This window comes from Colias croceus, chromosome 4, assembly GCF_905220415.1.
Source record: "Colias croceus chromosome 4, ilColCroc2.1".
NCBI classification, from domain to species: Eukaryota; Metazoa; Arthropoda; class Insecta; order Lepidoptera; family Pieridae; genus Colias; species Colias croceus.
Window position 1 is genome coordinate 4,293,641 of NC_059540.1, and position 9,981 is coordinate 4,303,621.

The window sequence follows — 9,981 nt, forward strand, 5'->3', positions numbered from 1 at the left end:
ACTACTCTGAAAGTTACTTCTGCTAAAAGTACCAATACCTGACCACTGATCACCAATATCTGACCATCATTGCTCTAAAACTTGACCATTTTCAAAATGGACAAAATGTCCTTCTTCGAACATTAGTTTTGTTTAATAAATAAAAAAAGTCTGTATTTAAATTGAAGTTTTTTTTATTAAATGTTATAAATCATTCTTACAATACTGTTATTAATCCTCAATGACTATACCTACGTACCATACAATCTTTTCTTCTTTCTCTTTTTGCTTCGACACCCAGTAGTCTTGCCATTTCTTGGAAGTTGTAGCAAAGAGCAAGCGTTCAGTCTTCTTTTTTAACGGAGAATCAGAAGGCCATATTAAGGTAAAGGCTCCTAATACGGCGGTAGTCAAAATCGCTTCCTAATACGGTGGTATTTCTATTTTCGAGTTTTATTCCTGTTTTATTAATTTTAAGTACACCAAAACGTAAACTATTTATTCCAAATTTATTACTCCATGAATTAACTAACGTTTGCAAGTATAGCACATAGACAACACAACAAGATCAATCAATCTGTGTAACGGCATCGACATGAGAGGTGTTTCCATACAAACGCGAAACAACAAAAGTAAGTACACTAATATTTATAAACTACGTTTTTCGTATTAATAAGCCGTTCAAGTTTGTATATGTATTGTTTATTGCATTTTCCTACTATTACACTCACTATTTAAATAGCATGTTTCATATTTGTAAGTCATTTTCTACCCAAAAAATAAGAAATAAAATACCGCCGTAATACGATACAAATTTTATAGATTAATCCTAATACGGTGGCATAACTCCGAAATAGGAAAAATACTGGGCATGTTTACTTGTTTATAACTTTAATTTTATTTACTTATTGAATTAATTCCAAGATTAGTTGGAATAATTATTAATCTGATAAATTAGAAACCATATTCTGCGGTATGTTTTCTTAATTAGAAATCCAGTTAAATATGAAAACGGTTGAGTACAAAATGTTTGTTTCTTAGAAGGGGTAAAAATAGGAAGGTGTATTTTAATGTATCACAAATCATTTATTTTGTATAACTGTTGATTTGAGTTTTACACATCTGAGCCAAAAAACTGTTATCATTTGATTAAGCATTTACATTCTCTTGTTTATCGAATTTTTGATGGGTCAGAATTAGGATTATTAAAAACACGAGTAGTTTTCCTATTACGGTGGTAGATATTTCCAGGTAACTCTGTATTAGGTTATATATGATCTCCTATTACGGCCCTATTTCATAGAACTTAAAATTACCAGATTTAGGGTTGCGTAAATAAATAAGAAGTTCTGTGTCTTTTTTGTGGATTCTTATTTGATATGCGTGTTTTTTTTTCCGATAAAACTAAAAGCATAAATGAAACACATTAAAAGTGAATCAACGTAATCAAACCAATGGTTAATGAATAAAAAACTTACAATTTACTTTACTAACACATTCCTATTATTTAACAAATATTATTTGTACGGAACTTCAATGTATATAATATCTGACCTCCGTATTAGGAGCCGCCTACCGCAGTATTAGGCTCTGACCAAAATCATACCTCCGTATTAGGGAAAATCGACATGACTATTTAAATATTTTTTTAAAATAAGAATTATCATGAAAATAAACATAGACTCAACAGCAATACAAAATTTAAGTTCCACTTTTAACGATAAAGTGGTTTGGCACCTTTAGAAAGACTTACAAATGCTTATTTTTGATACTTACTTTCAAATGTTGCGAAATACCTCCGTATTAGGTGCTTTTACCTTAAATGTTTGCCAAAAGCTGGGCTTATTTGCTGTTGCATTTTAGTTATTAAATCTACTAATTTGGGCGAAGGAAGTTCAAGGAAATGACTGACTGAAGTTGATGTTGATTCGAGATGCATTGTTGGTGTTGGAATAGGACTTAGACGGCTTATATGGTTTGTTAAATTAGGTATAAGCACAAAAAAAAGCAAGTCTTTCTTAGAAAAATATAAAGAACCAAGAGCTGACCATACTGGTCAACAATAGGCGAAAAATTGTTTTCGTTGTTCCAAAAGATAACCAGGCCGCTAAAAATCATGAAAAACTGTTCATGCCAAAAATGAAGCCAAAAGTCTATAACAGAATGGTTCAACATTATGCCTATAACAAGACATATAAAGAGTAATCGATTGCATTCAAGATAAATTAAGATTTCCCAATCAACTCCCGATAAAAAACTCTTAGTAAAAAATGTGATTACTTACGGGGCACCTACTTAATTACATCTTCGTGTTGAAAAAATGTCAATATTTCTGATCAATAGCAGCAAGGTTTGTTTATATTTTATAGATGATGTTGCTTTATAGAAAAAACAATAAACTATCATCTGGGGCTGCCATATTTTCTTAATTGGCGCGTATATTTGAATTTTGGTCATGTATTGGCGCTTGGTCAGCTAGTGGTACATTGACCCTAACTTGGCCTTAAACAAGAATACGATTGAATCAATAAAAAAATGTAATAACGATTCGTAATTATAAAAAATAAACGGATTTTGTTACTCTGTACTGGGGTGAAACCATCTTTATCACGCACAAACTTATATTTTTCATTAACAGAACTTTTAATAGTAAGTGCTAAGTTAGGATAATAAAATCCTCGTCTCTTAAATAAATTTCTTAGCCCTATATTAAACCAGTATGTGTATCAGTGATTACATTTACTCATCATTAATAAAACGTCCTTTAATTAAGTTAATATACCGGTCATTGAATTCTGTTCGGAGGAAAGTAAATATATGAATACCATAATTAATATAGAATGTGGATAGAGCCTTATTTACTTGTGTGTTGAAGAGAAAATGTAACATACCTTATGTAGTAGGCATACCGTCTTACATCCATAGAATATTATGAAAGCACCAAATTATTAAAATGTACACCATGAAATATTTCCAGAATAAAACAATCCAGAAAAGACCTACCGAATTCTTGTTTTGTCCACCTGTCCATGCATTCTTGATTTTGGCCTTTGTTTTAGAGACGATCTATTTCTCCAAATTACTTGCAGTGCAGCAGTGCAGTAAAAGAGCGAGAATCATCCCTGTTTTTATTTATGCAAACCTATTCTGTTTGTAAGTTTTAATAAGTTATCAATAGAGACTGGCGTAGCCAACGTTATAATTTATTTCTTTGTTTATTTAATATCTCTACATCATATTACTTTCAAAGATAGCTATAGAAACAATTAATGTTTAAAGGTAAGAGAAACATCGTCACACAATTATACGCTCCGAATTTTAATTTAAACGTTAAAACGGGCTTTGTAAATCAGAGTAACAATAACCTATGTTTGCATAAAGTCCAATTTGGTTTCACACGCTTTTGTCGCGTCTATTTGCTTTGCCAGAACTGTTGTCCGACTCTAAACATGGATCCCAATAGTAAATGAATTGTCTCTGTATGTAAGTTTTAAATATTTATATATGCCAAGGGAAAATTAAAATGTCTCTCGCTGTGCTAACTAAAAACAAACGAAGAGGTGCACTGTTAAGTTGCAAGCGACATAATTATATGTGCTTTAAGGAATTTTTTATGTTCTCTACTTGTCATAAACACGCGTTGAAGCTTGAAGTCGTTTTGGGGTAAGGCATGATGTCCACTAAGTACCGTCGACGTTTTCATATTATTTTTTACATAATTTATGTGAATGAAGATTTTGTCATAGTTTTAAGTATTCCTAACTACTAAAAATCGGACAATTAGTTCTTCCTGTCTGTCTGTCTGCATGCCTGCCTTGAAGTCCGACTCACACTGGGCTGGTATTTTTTTACAGGCAAATCAAAAAAGGACGTTTTTGATTTATGGACCAAATACCAAGCCACATTTCACCTCCGAAGTTTTCATCTATTTACCATTTCCAGAAATAGCTCTAGAAGTGGAAACCTCCCCTTACCACTAACCAGTTGAGAATACAACCAGAAAGTCACTTCATCTTAAAGTATAATCCAATTATATTCCCGTGCACGCCTGACGCGTCCCTACAAACAACTTAATATTTTGATGAGCTTATCTTGTTTAGAAACTCCGCTATTTCTATCAGAGGTAAGCTGATAATTAGTTAAGATTAATTAAAAACTTTGTTAATTAAATTTTAAAACTATTAACGAGCCCTGGAAAATATATTGAATGTGAATTTTTTAACTAACGCTGTCTACCCACGCGTTTGATCTAACTTGGTTTAAAATAATAAGCGAAGTTCTGTAACGTTTTAATAATCCTTGGAATTATATTTGAGAAGTATTTTTTTACATTCGATCGTGGATTACCTAAACATGGTATTTTTGATCTGTATGAAATTAAGTATCAACATTTAGCAGTGCATCAGGTGTTACTTAAAATGTTGCAATTACGTTTAATATTGTAAAGTATAAACATGAACCGAAAACGTCGTCATATAAATCACGGTCTACGCTCGTTGTATGATTAATGCTTCTGTGTACAGTTAAACTATAATTTATTCCAAATAATTGACAAAGCTTATCGCCTAACGCAGTTAGGATACATTACAATTACCCGTTAAACTAACACGCTATATCAAATTTTAGTTGTTCAACGTAAATTATTACCTATATATTATATTACAATAGACCTGTATATAAGCTTGGAAACTCGATATTATTGTGGACTGTATTCAGGTACCTAATATTATGGCTACGTCATTACTTATAAGCCTTACGCAATGAACATTAATTAATTATTGGAATGTATGCATTATTACTTCGCTATCAGGAAACATAACCCAGTATTAATAGAAATAATAAGCGGGAAGAACTAAATTACTAATGTGTGTATCAAATTAAAATAAACGAAAAAATAGACCTACGTGATCCAGCGATTTGCCAGTTCAGAAGGAATCTTGGGTTAAATATCAACACGGTGATTTTTTAAATAAATAAAACGAATTAAATAAAGTTAGTTAACTAAGACATCTTGGCAATCTTAAATATTTTTCCTTTCGTCTTGTAACTATGATTTGAAATAAGGTTCTGTCGCTATGAAAAAGTTATCCAAACTACCACTTTTTAAAAATCACACAAGATATTTCATAATTTATCGATTTGCTTTATTGTTCATTTATAAAAAAAGATGGTATCGTTATATAAAAAATTTTTATCAAAACTTATCACTTATCAATAAGTGTTCCTTAAATTTATTCAAGCGAAATTATCTCCTTCGATCACAAAGAAAGCTCATTCATGCATTCAACGAAGTGACCTAGGAACGGTTTTTGTTACTTTTTGCCGAACCCGTGGCTAATGTAGCGAAGAATAACTTTGATTTAAGAGCCACTATGATTTATTGTATCCATTATTTATCGTTCTCAATTAAGACGTTATTAATATCTCTCTTTTATTATAAATCATTCCAAAGCTCCCACTATTCTCTCTTTTCAGAGATCTTGCGTAATTTATTTTTTACATTGTTACGTAGAAACAATAATAGTCGTTAATCTCGGTCTTTGTAGCGAATTTAATAAATTTGATTTGTTTTCCCATTTAATAACCAAGTAATTCTTACATCTTTCTTTAAGATGTTGAAAAGATAAATAAAAAAAATCGTTTATTTAGAAACAATACATACAAACAAAAACAATTTAGACACGACGATCGCCTCAACTAGGAATATACCTGTGCTAGAGACGGATGTAACAAACATCTCCCATTTTGCTCCAAAATAATGTGTTACAGTATCATAATCCTAATGTCTATTTATAGCTACAAAACAGAGGTAACATAAATACAATTCCAAACCATGACCACGGTTATGCGGTTTTATTAATCACCCAAAGTACCGTAAGTTTATAACCGCTCCGAACCTGAATATCGTCGCCTTCCGAAACTATCGATAATGCTCCTAAACTAACAAAGTGAATTTAGAAATCTAGCATCAAACACCAACTTCGTAACTTCGAAATTTGCTAAGCCAATAATGCTGTGTTTTGCGATTCATTAATATGATATTACTTTAATTAACATAACTGAATATATTAATTTAAACATTGGTATTAATGTGAAGACACTTTGAAGCTTTGATTCATAAAATATAAGGTACGAGATAAAGGAAGGGTATTAATGGTCTGTATAATATATTGTTCACTGAATTAATATACGTATTATATAAATAGGTTAACAGTGTGTGGCATGAGTAATTTTAACTTATATAAAGGATTATTAGTTTCTCGGTGCCCTTCAAATAATGTAATATGTCAAGTAATTGAATGATTTTCTTTTGTGAATCTATACTAATATAATACAGCTGAAGAGTTTGTTTGTTTGAACGCGCTAATCTCAGGAACTACTAGTCCGATTTTAAAAATTCTTTCGGTGTTAAATAGCCCATTTATCGAGAAAGGTTATAGGCTATATTTCATCACCCTGACCAACAGCAGCGGAGCAATGCGGGTAAAACCGCAGGGAACAGCTAGTGGATAAGAAAGAGCATGTCTAAAGCTAGTCGAATTTAATGAGATAGCAAATATCATGTACAACCTAAAAACTGACTGAAAGTACTGCCCGTTATTCTGCTTCTATATCTGTAGATAGCGTGATGGCCTTATTTTATGAGATTTCGTTTGTCCAAAAAAAAAATGTATTTATCTAAAACATTGAACAAACTACACAAACATAATTAAGTATTATTTTACGATACCTTTCGACTTACGTTCTATATCCATATTCTCACATTCTCTTTCTGAGAGTCATAGTGATTGTATAAAAGCCCTTTTAATATTAATATCATCCCATACTTGGACTCATGACCTAATCTTCAGGCAAACAAGACCAAGAAATTGGAGTTTGTTATAAAATTCGTGTAAAGCCTTGAAGATTGTAGTTTCAGTTATGCGAGTTTTCAATTAATGCATTGTAACCGAACGATAACGCGCACAATAACATAACGTAACTGTTTTGTTGATAAGGGAAATAAAGAAAAAAGGTAACTACTGTTTTGTATGAAGTAAAGTATACTTCAGTGCCACCTTAGAACCTGAATAATTTATTTAATAAATAAGATTAAATGGGTATTGCCGTGTTTTATGTCACCGAATTTTTTCTCTTACATAATTGTATGGGTTTATTTTTTTTTTCTTAGTTTTCACGGCATATACCTTTGAAAATTTTCGCAGGCGTTGTAAGTTGCTTAACACCGTGCCCAGGTGAACGTAATATAAAATACTACCTACTAAAATATTTTTGTATAAATAATATAAACCTAAATACTTAACAGTCTAATAAATTACCAACTGTTTCTGTGAAATGTTCGGCGTCTAATCGAGATGAATACGAGATTTAAAATAATTGCAGTAATATCCTAAATCTGAGCAGTAATTGTGCACATTAGGCTCTCGTTACGGACAAAGAAACGTCGATCTCGAACATCGATTCGAGAACTAATCGAGTTGCCGAGGTAATCTCATTTAGTTCAATATAAATACAAAGATGTTTGTGCCAAGATAAATCGAATTGCTTTAATTAATGAATTGTTATTGGAACCGTAGTTAATATAATATCCATTAAATTTCGAATATATTTTAGCCTATTATTGATTAATATCAAGTGTCTAAAATAACTTTAATACATTTGAGGGACTGTTTTTTTAATTGTTTTATATTGAATACTAAGGTAATAGAAATACGAAAACAGAATTAATTTCCTCTCTGCATATTTTCCTATATTCGCTGTATAAAACTCACTAATGTTTAATTTAGGTTAAAATGTTTATTTATTATTTAAAAGATTTTACAAATCGGATCAAACCGGATTTATCGTACAACACAAAGACATTTATTGAATTAATCCCGTAAATTACTAACCACTTACTTCTGGATTATTATTTACATACTATGTAGTATGTACCCTACATTTGTTAAAGACCGCACCTTAATTGACGATTGACGATTTTCAATATTAGTTTGATTAACTAAATTAAACAAAGCTTTAGAAAGCTTTACTTAATTCCTTTGAACCAAACATACATTATTTTATATACGGTTTAAACTCTATGTCCGTTAATTAACAGGAACGTGTAATCGTATTGTTTAAATAACTATAAAACATGGCATCTCGATTGCTTTCACAGAAATTGGGTTATAAGCAATTGGGTCGACTGCAAATTTTGATGATTCATGCTATGCTATTTTCTCTGCCATTCATTTAGTCGCCTCCAAATGGTATCCTTGGAGCTTTTATTAAAATTTCCTCTTTACTGTTGTGATTGGAATACTTTCGCTTTCATGGTTATGAAAGAAATGTACAGGGCGACTAAGGGAAACATCTATCTTCATATTTTTAACGCCTTTCCCAAAAAGGCGGGTGTTTTTCTTTAAGAGTAGAAGTGTAAATAAAATTCCGCACTGAAATCTAAAATTATTTTTGTATAGGTAAGATTTAGAAAAGTAGTATATTTCGAAAGATAGGAAAAGAATATCGTAATTGGAAAAATAACAGAAGCTACACGTTAACTATTTTTCTGCCAGATATGAATCTACTCAAACGAATATCAAATCAGAAAATTCTTAAAGTGTTTTAGCACTCATTTTTAGATAAGAATTAATATATAATATAAGAACCTATCTATTGAACTCACTTTAAAAAATACCCTCAAATTAAGTTAACGTTTTCATTAAGTATCGAGCTATCAAACGGCAAAATGTCCAATCAAATAGAACTTTGGCACTTTTTTGTCAGTTGCTTGAAATTTAGAAAGTCCAATGTTAATATTTTTAGTTAACTTTTTGTTAACATAGCACTCATGTAACCCACTCGAAGAGGACAAAAATGGGTCAATATTTGGACAATCTTTCAAAAACATTTTTTAAAATTCATAGCATAGTTTTTAATTGATTAATATGATATGGATGAGTAATAGGACTGTTATTATTTTTTACTTTGCTGTTCTTGTTTGTGTATGTTTTTTATTTTCGTTTTAAAGGCCAAGAACCACGGCAGGGTCACTGCATTTACTCATTAGTAAATATCTACTAAATAGTAGATAGTCACTAGTCATTGTAATTATATGATAAAAAAATATTTATTTGATCCACTTTATTGTTTATTTTACGGTCTCTAACGGATTCTGCGCGTTATTTACGCTTTACTAGACACAGCCTTGAAGACCCTTAAAGTTATATCAATAGTTTTTTGTACGGAACACGTTTAGGAAGTAGGAAATGCAATAGAATGGCCTTCGATCCCTAAATGCATTTCGTTACAACTCACTGAATTGAACACTGCGCCATCAAGTGCTGGAGGTTGTTCGAAAAAAACTGCATTCAAATACGTACCTTAAATTGCTGAGAAAAGGTTTAGGTAAAAAATGATAAGGTTTAATCATTTGATTTTTTAAGATTTGATACAAAATGTTAACAAATTAAAAGTGATAAATGTTTGGGTTGTATCCCTGTTTTCATGTGATCATGTAATTAGTCACATAATGTTCTGGTTTAATTTGAAAAAACAGTCAAGTACGAGGACGTTTTGAGCATCAAGAGTTCCGTTAAAAAGTTGTTTGTATACAAATCTCCACGAATTATAATTATTATGATGAAGTTATACGCATAGCCGTTTTCCATTTTCCCTATTTACTTAGACCATAAAATATTTATATCTAGGTCGAGAGGCCTATAGTTTTAGGCTCCCTGGAGGGTAACAAAACATGCGGTGTGAACGGCCATATCTTTTGATTGCGTTGACTTTGATCTATGATATTTTCATATCTCCAGACTCCTATATACTTATTTCCTAATATTATCAACAACTTATCGAGTAAAATAAAGACATAATTTTATGCGAAGCTTGTCATTAAACCATATATTATTTTGTTTTTGAGGTAGGTATTACAAACAACAGGAATACATCCAGATATATAAACTAGTCTAAAACTAAGATAAACTAAAGCAATATTTTGAGAAAACAATTAAATTT